The sequence below is a fragment of the Canis lupus genome, chromosome 5 (assembly GCF_048164855.1).
Source record: "Canis lupus baileyi chromosome 5, mCanLup2.hap1, whole genome shotgun sequence".
NCBI lineage: Eukaryota > Metazoa > Chordata > Mammalia > Carnivora > Canidae > Canis > Canis lupus.
The window spans coordinates 28,737,178-28,749,577 of record NC_132842.1 but is presented as its reverse complement, the minus strand read 5'-3'; the positions used below and the strand labels follow the sequence as shown (position 1 = coordinate 28,749,577).

Sequence of the window (12,400 nt, the reverse complement as noted above, 5' to 3'; positions counted from 1 at the left end):
TTTTATTCATTCTATTTGCTCTTAAAAAAATATATTGTTTTATTCATTCTATTTGCTCTTAAAATAAATCCCCGATGAGTGTGTAACCAAAATGCTGTCCTCTTAAAGTCACCTGAAATTGTCTTTTTGTTTTTAGGGGTTTTTTTTCTGTGTGGTTGTATTAACCAGCATGATCTACATTGCAATTCCTTTATTTCCATTTACTTTCTAGTTGTAGGCAATTTTATAATTCTGTTTCCTGAATATGTGAAAAAGTCACTTGACTCCGAAGTTGAAGCTATAGTAAGATCTCTCTGGAGAGGTCCTGCTTTCATGTCTTTGCTCTACCCTTCCTCTTCCTTTCCCTATAAATAGTGACCACTTTTGTTTCACTTTTTTTTTAATTATCCTTCTACTATATCTTTTTGCAAAAGTGAAACATGCATTATTTATTGTTTATCTGAATATTAGTAACCTTTTAGGTTATTTTTACAGATTTTGAGCATTTGACAATAGAAGTATCAATTTGGGTATCTCCTTTGGAAATGAAGATTCTACAATGGCTATGTTTTCCTCTAATTACTTCATGCAATTTGTTTCATTTTTCAAATAGGTCATGCCTGAATTAAAAGATAAAATGTTTCCTACTTGATATGTTCTTGGGCTATGACAAGATAAAATATTCGTTTTATGAGATGATGTAAATATTCAAGAGGCAAGCCATGAGCTTGAGGAATTAAATCCATTTACATTTGTGTTAATTATATGAATGCTAAAGTTGAGCTGTGAGGATCAAGAAGAATAAGGAGTGATGATTGATTTGAAGAATCAACATAAAACTGATCCTCATAATTGTCTTTGGGTATTTGTTACTTTTGATCAAATGTGAAATATGGAAATGACACTGTTACAATTTGGCATTTTAAGCACTGATAATCTGAAACATAATTTCTCCTAAATTCTGAATATCTACTTATATATCTAAATGAGATGGATACTTGGTATATTTCTTATTTCCATATAACCAATGACCTTAAAATTTAGCAACTTAAAGCAATAGACATTTGTTACTTCCTGGTTTCCTGTGGGTCAGGAATCTGGGGGGTTCTGACTCACATCTCTCTCCTAGCTGCTGCCCAGGGCGGCAGTCATAGGAAAGCCTCGGCTGGAGCATGTGCTGGGAGCTCGCATGCATGGCTGTTGGCAGGAGGCTTCCATTGCCAGTCACATGGGCTGCGTCCAAAGGCAGCTTCAGCATCCTTGTAATGTAGCAGCTGACTTCCCCAGAGCATGTGATCCAGGAAACAGCAAATCAGAAGCTTCAGTATCTCTTATGACATAGCATGGATACTGCCCAGCATTGTTTTCACAGAGCATGTTAGTCCTACAAGTTAGCCAGCTGTCCTGTGAAGGCAACACAGTGTAGGGAGACTGGGAGTCGACGAGAAGGGCCTGGGTGGCTGACTGCTACACTTCAGTGTAGCATTTCTAGGACTTTAAGAATGAAAAAAAGGGGATCCCTGGGTGGCGTAGCGGTTTGGCGCCTGCCTTTGGCCCAGGGGGCGATCCTGGAGACCCGGGATCGAATCCCACATCAGGCTCCCGGTGCATGGAGCCTGCTTCTCCCTCTGCCTATGTCTCTGCCTCTCTCTCTCTCTCTCTCTCTCTCTCTCTCTCTGTGACTATCATAAATAAATAAAAATTAAAAAAAAAAAAGAATGAAAAAAGAAAACAAAACCGTGATGTTTTATAAAACCACTGTGATGGGGCACCTGGGTCGCTCAGTCAGTTAAGTGTCTGCCTTTAGCTCGAGTCATGATCCCAGGATCCTGGGATCAAACCCCATGTCTGGCTCCCTGCTCAGCAGGAAGTCTGCCTCTCCCTCTTTTCCCTAGTTCATGCTCTCTCTTGCTATCTCTGTGGCTATCTCTGTCTCTCTCTCAAATAATAAAATATTTTTTAAAAAATAAAAACCACTGTGACCCAACTATGCAGTTATATAGTAATATCATAGTGAAATCCTCAGGGATCTTTTTTTAAAGATTTTATTTATTTGTGTGAGAGAGAGAGACAGCACAAGCAGGGGGAGGGGCAGAGGGAGAAGCAGACTCCCTGCTTAGCAGGGAGCCCAACTCGGGGCTCCATCCCAGGACCCTGAGATCATGACCTGAGCTAAAAGGCAGATGCTTTACCAACTGAGCCACTCAGGTGCCCCTCAGTGGTCCTTTGGTATGTGTTGTATGGAGTTAGTTTAAAATGCAATGTGGGAATTTGTTTTATATGTTATTTCAAAAGGTACATGGTATTTCTGAGATTGACTAAAATGTTAAATCTGAGAAGAGAGTCATGGCTTAAGGAACATATTTTTTTTATCAAAGTGGTTTTTCTTCCAAACAATGAAAAATTTCCTGTTCCAGGGTTTACGTCAAATTCCTAGAGGTGATTACAAGAGTTTTTACCTATGGCTTCATTTTGTTACACTTAAAAATGGCTGTTCACTTTTAAGGGTGAATAAGTGAGCCATCGTGAGGGAACTTTTGAACTTTGTATGCAGGTTAGTAGCCAGTTATTCAGACTTAGATAATTCAGACTACTGGCTTCATAGTGTTTGCACACAATAGTTGAACAATAAGGATCATTAAACGCCCTGGGCAGACATATCCAAATTGTGTTTGCCTCTCACTTTGGAGGCTCTGTGTGGCTGGAGGGGTGAGGATTGGTTCTTTATTGACTTGTCAAGCTGTGAGTTTGCATTACAGGCCAAGCAGCCCATGACCCATTCTATTTATTTCACTGTTTTGTGGTGGGGAAACAGGTAAAGAAATCCCACTGAAAATCCCTCCTTCTACACGTTTTTATGAATAACTCCAGTGTTTATAGCAGTTAGGGCACTCTGATCAAATCCTCCAAAGATGTAACGTTAGCAGCATGGAGCCATTGTGGGACACAGCTGTGGGCGGTGTTGGTTACTCTGCGCGCCATTGCTTATTCAACAGAAAGCGCTGGAGGAGAACTTGCTGTGCAGTTAAGTCAGGGGGAAACAATGATACTTCAGGGAGAAAAATCTAAAGAAGTGAAAAACACTGTTTAGAAGTATGGAACAATAAAGATTGGCAATGAAGGCCAATAGGAATCCAAAGTTATTTTTACAGTGATCTAATGAAGCTAAGTGATGATAAAATATCTCACAAGCAATTAGAAATTATATCACGTTATGCGGTTTATTTTTCTAGAATGTGCAAAACTGAAGAGCTAATGAAAGAGATAATTAAAGCTATGTATCCGATTACCGCAAAAGTCACCTAGCAGCTAAAATAAAAAATAACTCTCAAACACTCATATATTTTCTCATAAGATGCAAAGGAATCAGGAAAAGCAAGTCACTTTAGTCACTTTAGTGGCCAGTCTAATCTCTTGGAAACAGATTAGGACATGTCTTGTCGCAGCAACACTGAGTACCCACTTTAACGTTTTTTTCCTTTTGCCACTTAGGAAATTTGAATAAGAAACACGCACACACGAACATATATATCTTTAAGAGAAATAATTCAGTTGAACTGGAAGGGAATATCAGGCATTTTGGAAAGATTATTATTATTATTATTAGTGATTTTAACCAAAATGCCATCTGTCTAAATTGAAAAATAAGAAGACAGGAGCAAATATATCTGAGATTTCAGGCACTGCCCCATGAAATGATCTCACCGGTCTCTATACCCTTTGGCTAATACTAAGCCATTCTCAGGGGCACCATTTACAATCCTTCTAGGTAAGAGAAATCTAAGAGAAATGAAAGAAAATGAAAGGGGATTGGAAAGAGTGAGGCAGAGCAGATAATATTCATTATGTGTTTGGTAGAGCTGAAAGCAATTGAAAAGCATTTCCAGATAATAGTTAGATTGAAACCTTCAAGATGTGCTTGGTCCTGGCATTGATGTCATCATCATTCTTGGTCTGAGGGTGAGGACATAGGTGAGGAATCCAAATCCATGTTGGCAAATAGAAATCTCAGTGTTGGAACTCTTTAAGTGTGATATGGTAGGAAGATACACAGGAAGGAAGGGAAAGAGGAAATTAGCCCAGTCTAAAATATTTTAAACAGGCAAAAATATTGAAGAATAAGATATTTATTTCTAAGAGTTCTCGACCCAACATTAGGCACTACACTTATTAAAGCTGATAAATAGGGACGCTTGGGTGGCTCAGCGGTTAAGCACCTGCCTTTGGCTCAGGGCGTGATCCTGGAGACCCGGGATCAAGTCCCACATCAGGCTTCCTGTATGGGGCCTGCTTCTTCCTCTGTGTCTCTGCCTTTTTCTCTGTCTCTCATGAATAAATAAATAAAATTTAAAAAAATAAAGTTGATAAATATGTATTAAGACACTTTTATACTGCAAATAATTCAAAGACAAGATACCCACATTACTCCTAAGAAATGTACTGCTGCTGTGAATGATGGAGACAGATATGCACGTAATATAGATACAGAGCAGCTGCGGACATTGTATTCCTTTGAAAAGACAAGACCCAAGACTGTGAACCCACCTTAATACCTCAAAGCTATTAAAAAAAAAAAATTTAAAAAATACCTCAAAGCTGTTCAAATGTATGATTTTAATTATGTACCAGAATAACCTAGCTTTATGGGGTTCTCCTCCCTTGACCCTTTTCTTGTTATCTCTGTTAATGATAATACACTCAGTTTAAATACACTAAATTGAGCAGCTTTTGAATTGAGCTTGGGACTTCTACGACCAGAACATGGTCAGCAGTTGGCTGGAAGGCTTTAGCCAAGCCGTTGTGTTTTCCCAGTAGTTTATTAAATAAACTGTAACATATATACAGAAAAGTGGATAAGTCATAAATGTGCAATTCAAACCATTATTCACAATTCCCAGCAACATTTCAGATGTGTATACTGTGGCAAGTGTTTTTAACTTAATTTTTTATTACACAAGATACATATGATAATTACAGATAAACGGGAAGGAAGAAAAAAACCTACCACTGTATCATAACCCGAAACTAATATAGCATGTGTATTGACTATACTAGAATTAACATTTTTAAAATTAAAAAAAGAAAAAGGAACCATCTACAACCCCACCATGCAGAGCCAATTTCAGGAAATTTTGGTGTGAATGTCCTTACATTTATATTCTTTTTTACTTCTTTCATACATTCTTATTTGCTTTTTTTCTTACAAAAATTGGATTCTGATGCAGACTATCCATAACTTTGTGTGTGTGTGTGTGTGTGTGTGTGAGAGAGAGAGAGAGAGAGAGAGAGAGAGAGAGAGCGATATCTCAGATTACTAGTCTTTTGTTTATCTTCATTTATTTAAACAATCCCCTATTTGGGGGTATTTTAAATTACAGTCATTGTAGTTTGCGGGTTTTTGGCAATCATAAACAATGCTATAAATAATATTCTTTTCCCCATATCTTTACTTAGTTGTCTAATTATTTCCTTAGGATTAATTTCTACACATGGAATTGCTGGTCAAGATTAGTACCTTTTTAAGGTTTTGGTAACCATTCAGAAGTGCTATAACCGACCATTCCTCCCATTCCCCATCTTGACTCTTGACATCTTTTTAATCTGTACCAAAAAAAAGGTATTTTATTGTTGTTTTCATGGTCATGTCTTTGATTATCATGAATATAGAACCTTTTTTTTTCCCTGTTGGCGGTTTTTGTTTCTTTCACTCTATATCACCTGTTTGTGTCCTTTGCTCCTGTTTTATTAAGAATGTTAGTCTTTTTGGTTTCAATTTGAAACAACTCTTTCTATAATAGGGACTGAATTCTCTATCATGTATTTTGCAAATAATTTTCCTCCATTTTGTCTTTGCCTTTGCTTATGATATTTATAGTTTTTGCACAGTCAAATCAGGGTTTCCTTTTATGGTATCTACTTTTGCGGAGATACTTAGAAAATCCTCCTCTACCCCAAGATTAAAAACATATGTTTACTCATTTGTTGGGGTACTTTAATGGTTTTCTGTTTTCTTTTACCAAATATTTAATCCCTTTAGAATTTATGGTTTGCGATATACCCTGTAATTTGAGTCATCTTTTTTCCAAATTAACTACACCATCTTACAACTCAAACAAAGCTAATTCTCAATTTTGTATGATCATTGCCCATTAGATCACATGAATTATCTAAAAAGCATTTTAGATAACAGGTTCGGTTGTTACCTCCAGCAAACATTTTCCACTAGAATAGCTAATTGTAAAGTTGAAACAAAGTGATAATCAGAGGAACAAATTCTTTACATGTCCTTTTGAAAATCCCCACCCATCATCTATGAGTAGGTAGGAGATAGAAAATATCCTTCCCTCCAATACCCTCCTCTTGTCGATAACTTAGATTTGGGGGCATATTTCCACCTCTGGTCCTCACAGATCACAAGACTGTTTCTTCTTCCTGTCCTCCCCACCCCCCACCCCCACCCATTAACTCTGTGGAACCCACAACCGCAGGTGCCTGGGTTCTCTTCCACTCTCCTAACTTGTCTGGTATTTCTTCGCTTCTCTTCTCACTTTATTGACACCCATATTTTCCTCTCCTGTCCTTTATCCATCTTTCTTCCCACATCATAGTGCATATGACTATACAATTTTTTCCTGTGATTTTTGATGACTAGAAAAATATCCTAAATGTATCATTTCTTCCAGGAAACCTCTACTTGCAGGACAAGCTTTTGTTTGTTTGATTAGTAAAATTAAACATAAACAGGTTTATGAGGTGCCTACAAATGCCTGTTACCATGTTAGGTGCCAGGGACACAGAAATAAAAATAAAAAAGGCTTTACATTCCTTTGAGGATCTACTAGCATAGCCCAGGTAACAGGTATGTGTACATACCATTCAAATGATTCTTCAGCCGTATGGGAATTCTTTGCTCAGTTTTTTTCAGTGTGTTCTTGAAAAGAATAAATAGTCTATTTGTTTGAATACAGAGTTTTTTAAATGTCCATTGGGTCAGTTTTATTATTTCTTTTATTTTGTTCAAACTTTATATACCTTTATTGTTTTGTTTTGTTTTGTTTTGTTAAGATTTTATTTGTTTGTGAGAGAGTGAGAGAGAAGAGAACACAGGCCAGGGGAGGGGCAGAGGCAAAGGGAGGAGCCAAGGGAGAGGGAGGAACAGACTTCACTGAGCAGGGAGCCTGATGTGGGACTTGATTCCAGGGCCACAGGATCATGACCTGAGCTGAAGGCAGACGCTGCAACGACTGGACCACCCAGGGGCCCCTCTTTACTGGTTTTGAACTATTTATTCTGTCAGTTCCAGATAGATATCCTAAAATCCCCAGTTATACTTGTGGATTTGTCTGTTTCTTACAGTTCTATTGGTTCTGCTTTGTATGTTTTAAGGAAATGTTTCTAGGTGCATTCAAGTTTTAAATTGTATTTTCCTGGCACATTGAAACCTTTTACCATTATGAAGAAACCTTCCTTACCACGGTAGTTGTTGCCTTACAAAGTATTTTGTGTACTGTCATATTTCCTTGTGTCCACATGCCTCTTTTGCTGGCCATTTCCTTCAGCCTTTCCATTGCTCCACTGTTAGATGTGCCTCTTATAAATAGCATACTGTTAGGTTTCACTGTTTTACACAATCTGAGCAGTAAATTGTTTAGGCCATTTATTTACATGATATAATTACCGATCTTTAAAGTTATAGTCCACCTTACTTGGGGTTTTCTGTTTGTCTTACTGTTCTAGGTTTCTCCTTTCCTTCTATCATATTGGTTATTTTTTTTAACATTTCATTTTTCTCCATACTAGTTTAGAAGTTATACTTCATTCCTAATCTTTACATGGTTACCTAGAAATTTTAAATTGAATACCTTTATACCTCCTTTCAAATAATAGAAGTACATTAGTATGCTTTAGCTGTATTCAACCCTGCTGATTTATGTATTACCATTTCCATGTATTTTATCTTTTTTAAATAATGCCATAATATATTATTATTGTTTACTTTAGTCAGTGTCTATTTAACTTTACCAACACGTTTATCATTCTTCCTCGCATCTCAGACCTTCTAATGGGATCACTTTCCTTTTCCCGGAGTACATCTTTTAGAGCAGAGGTGCTCAGAGTGGTGCATAGGCCCTCAGAATATACAGCTTTTGAATGGTTTGTGTGGTGAAGTGGACAGTGATGAAATAGGAAATGCTCATAAAACACTTTCCCTCCATACTAAAATGTGATAGTTGTCTTGAGTATTTAAGTTGCAAACTCAGCTGGCATCTTTTTTCAAGATACCATTTTTACTTGAAAGAGTAACTGACAGACAATGGCTATTCAGACTTGGATACCTGGCCAACATTTCCTCAAAAATGAACAAAGGAAGACTGTTATTTCATGGAAAATACCTATGATTATGTGTAACAAATGATAAAATAGCAGCTTTTAAGTAAAAATTAGAGTCTAGAGTCTTGGAAAACATATTAAAATTTGACAGCTACTCGGTGCTCCAAGGCATTTTTGACGAGATGATGATAACACCAACAAGTGTGATATTTTAATATTGTATATTGAAATGTGTGGGTAAAATAACTTTTCAAAGTGCTTAGCAGTTCAATGAATTTTAATGTAACACAATATGAAAAGCTTACCAATATGATTTCAGGTTTCACATAGCAACTACCTTAAGAAACTATCACTCATTGTATTTTGGTGCAGTATGGAAAATTTTACACAATTATCTATAAAGGCCTTTAACATGTTCCTCCCCTCTCCAATTACATTAAGGAGATTTGCAAAACTATGAAGCTAGTGCTAGTCTTCTCCGAAAATTGTTTTTAAAAAAATGCTGTCTATTAATATGTAATGAGTTTCTTATTCTTACTTTTAAATGATTTAGTAACTACATATTTTCTTAAAATCTCAGTTTTGGTTTTTAATATGGCAAATAAGGGACGCCTGGGTGGCTCAGCAGTTGAACATCTGCCTTCAGCCCAGGGCATGATCCTGGAGTCCTGGGATTGAGTCCCACATTGGGCTCCCTGCATGGAGCCTGCTTCTCCCTCTGCTTGTGTCTCTGCCCCTCTCTCTCTCTCTCTCTCTCTCTCTCGTGCGCACACGAATAAATAAAATTTTAAATAATAATAATAATATGGCAAATACTGACAGATGCGCTACACGTAAGCAATAGTTCCTTGGGTTTTTCAGTCATTTTAAGAATGTGAAGTGGTCGCTAAGACTTTCAGAACATTTGAGAATCACTCCTTTAGAATTTCTTTTAGTAAGGATCCACTGTTGGCAAGGCCTTAGATTTTCCTTGCCTGAAGATGTCTTTTATTTGATCCTTATTTTGGGAGTTTACAAAGACAAAATGCAGGTTTCCCCAGCACAGGGAAGATGGGATTCCACTGTTCTTCCAGTTGCATTGTTGCTGTGGAGAAGTCAGCTGTCATCTGTTTCTTTGAAAGTACTATTCTTCTTCCCCTATGACCATTCCTCAGACTTTCCTCTTTGTGATATTTTATAGTTTCACTCTGATGTGTCTAGGTGCAGATTTCCCTTTCTTTTTTTTTTTTTTAAGATTTTATTTATTCATGACAGAAACAGAGAGAGACAGAGACATAGGCAGGAGGAGAAGCATTTATTATGCAGGGAGCCCGATGTGGGACTAGATCCCGGGACCCCAGGATCACACCCTGGACCGAAGGCTTGCACTAAACTGCTGAGCCACCCAGGCGTCCCAAGATTTTCCTTTCTCTATCTTGATTGGGACTCTGGGCTTCACCAAGTCTATGGATTGGTATCCATTCCATAAAAGTCCCCAGATATTCTTATTAACATTTTGTCTCTGCCCCATTCTTTCTCTAGAATTATGATTAAATGTATAGTAATTATTAAACATGCAGCAATTTATCATATTCTCTCCTTGCCCCTCCAAGCTACATTCTACATGATTTCTTCTATCTTCTTACTGAGTTTATAGTTCTCTCATTCTGCTGAGAGTAAATTTGTTGCTGTATTTTTCATTTCTAAGTCAGTTCATTTCTTTTCAAATCTGCTAATCAATCTTTATATTACCTGCAGGTAATGTCACACTTTGCCTTTTATTTATTTTTAATGTTGTAGGCAGAGTTGTTGTAGTTGATAATTCTACTGTGTGGTCTTTAAGGGTCTCTTTATTCTATCTGTTAGCTTCTTGTTCTCCCTGATGCTATCTTGCCTTCTCTTACGTTTGGTTTTCTTTGATTGTGTGCTGCTTTTTTTTTCCTTAATAATTATCTGTATTGATAATAGAAGGCTTAGATTTTAAGTTACTTCCTCTCGAGATGATTAGTGCTGGGTACCTAGGCACATTATAAGTCCAGAGCACTTTAAATACAGTGTCCCAGACCAGCAGAGCTAAGAATTCACAAGGCTCTGACTCATTCTTACTTAATCAGTGTAGCCAGTTGGGAGTTTTTAATGTGGGATGGGAGTTCTATTAGACTTTCCACTTTGGCAGGCCTAGGCTTTGAAACCTGTCCTCTTTATCAAAGCCAAAGATCAGATTTGCGGTATGCACACTCGCCCTCGGGGCAAAACATCTGTGTTCTACTTATTTCTCTGGGTTCCTGCTTTTCCTTTAGTTTTGGTTCCAGCACCTATATTTCAAACCATTATGGGAAATTGCCTCCAAAAATAGTGTGTAACATTTTAGTGTAACTATAAACATAAGGAGTGCTTGCACTATGGATATAAATATGCCCATAGTCAAGTCTTTGAACTCTCCCCCTATAAGTAAGGCAAAACGCATTCAGTGAGCAGTGAGAGAGATGGTATTGTGTAGTTGTTAGGACCAGAGGTTGTTAGAGTTGTTAGGACCATCTTGCTTACATCACGTAACTTTTAAAGTAATTTAATGTTTTATAAACTTCTAATGAGAGTAGCAAAGAATTAGTGCTTTTTAGTGGAGGTGCTTTCTAAACTAAGACTTTAAGAAGGTGGAAAGATACAGTCTGATAATGGTGATGTCAGGGATTGTCATGAGCAGCAGCCATCAATATAATGCTGGTGTTCACACTTCATATTTAAAGGTGTTTGGCATGTTTCTCTATATCCAGGTACTCACTGTAACCCTCAGAGGCTGCTGTCTATATTCACACTTTGTTGATCAGCAAGCAGGACTTGGAAAGTTCAGTGCAGGATGGTATAAAGAGGAGATAAGTTGGTGCAGTCACTTTAGGAACAGCTTGGGATTCCTGATAGAGATGAGAATGTGCATGCCCTGTAACCCAGCAACTTTATTCCTGGGAAGATAGCCTGGGGAAATTCTTCACCATGTTTCCAAGTTAAAACACTTACAAAGTAGCATATTTTACCTTCAGTAGGGCGGTGGGCACAAACCCTTGGACTTACTCATACCACAGAATACTATATAACAATTAAGATTAATAATATAGATCTATATATTATATAGATCTATATGTATATATCACCACGGATAAATCAAGAGACCTAAAACTAAGTAGACAGTCGGTAGACAAGTAAGTTCTGGAAATCTAATGCAGAGAGCAAGGAGACTATAGTCAACATTACTATATTATAAACTTCTAAGTTACTAAGAGATTAGACCTTAAATGTTCTCAACACAAAAAAGAAATAATTGTGTAACATGATAAAGGTATTCGCTGACCCTACTATAATAATCATATTATTACTATAATAATCATTGCCATGTATCAATCTAACACATTGTACACCTCAAACTTATACAAGGTTATATGTCAACTATATCTCAATAAAAGAAAATGAAGGAAAAGCTAATTGCAAAGGATAAATATAGTGCAACATTGTTTATATAGTTGGAAAACATAAAATGGTATATATTGTTTGTAGGTCTCTACAAACAGCAGAAATACAGAACATACTTGGAAGCTTGAGGACAGTGGTTACTTGGGGAGGAGGAAGGGTGATCAGGAGGGAATGTGGCAAAGGGCGTATGTCTGTGTATCTCCATTTCCTGAACTATCTGTGATACTGTTTTCTTTCTGCTCAAAATTGTGTATAACTTTTTTCTTTCAAATAAGGAATTTTTTTAAAAAACATGAAGAAAGAATTTGGAATCGAATAGACCTTGGTCCAAAATCTGCCACCCATGTACCCCTATTCCTCTCTCTAATCCTGTTTTCTCATCAATGAAATGGGATCACGGTAACTTCTTTGAAGCTGTTGTGAAGACTGGGTGAGGTGATATGTGTAAAGTGCCCAGGATTATACCTGCCTTGGTGCTCAGGCCCAGTATTTCAAAGTGGTTTCCACAGTCTCACGGGACTAGCATGGGGCAGACCTGGGGTTTGAGCTCAGGTCTGCCCTGTGTGAGTCCCAAGGATGCACACTCCGGAGACCTGCCAGCTGAAAACAGTAGGAAGGGAGCCGTGGCTACTCTTGCCTCCCAGGG

At 37.5% G+C, this 12,400-nt stretch overlaps 1 protein-coding gene across 3 annotated transcripts in view; it reads left to right on the top strand.

Moving 5' to 3' along the window:
• The window catches only part of TAF3 (TATA-box binding protein associated factor 3), a 180,172-nt gene that overhangs the window by 160,752 nt on the left and 7,020 nt on the right, over window positions 1–12,400 (top strand). The gene's annotated exons all lie outside the window — the stretch shown is intronic.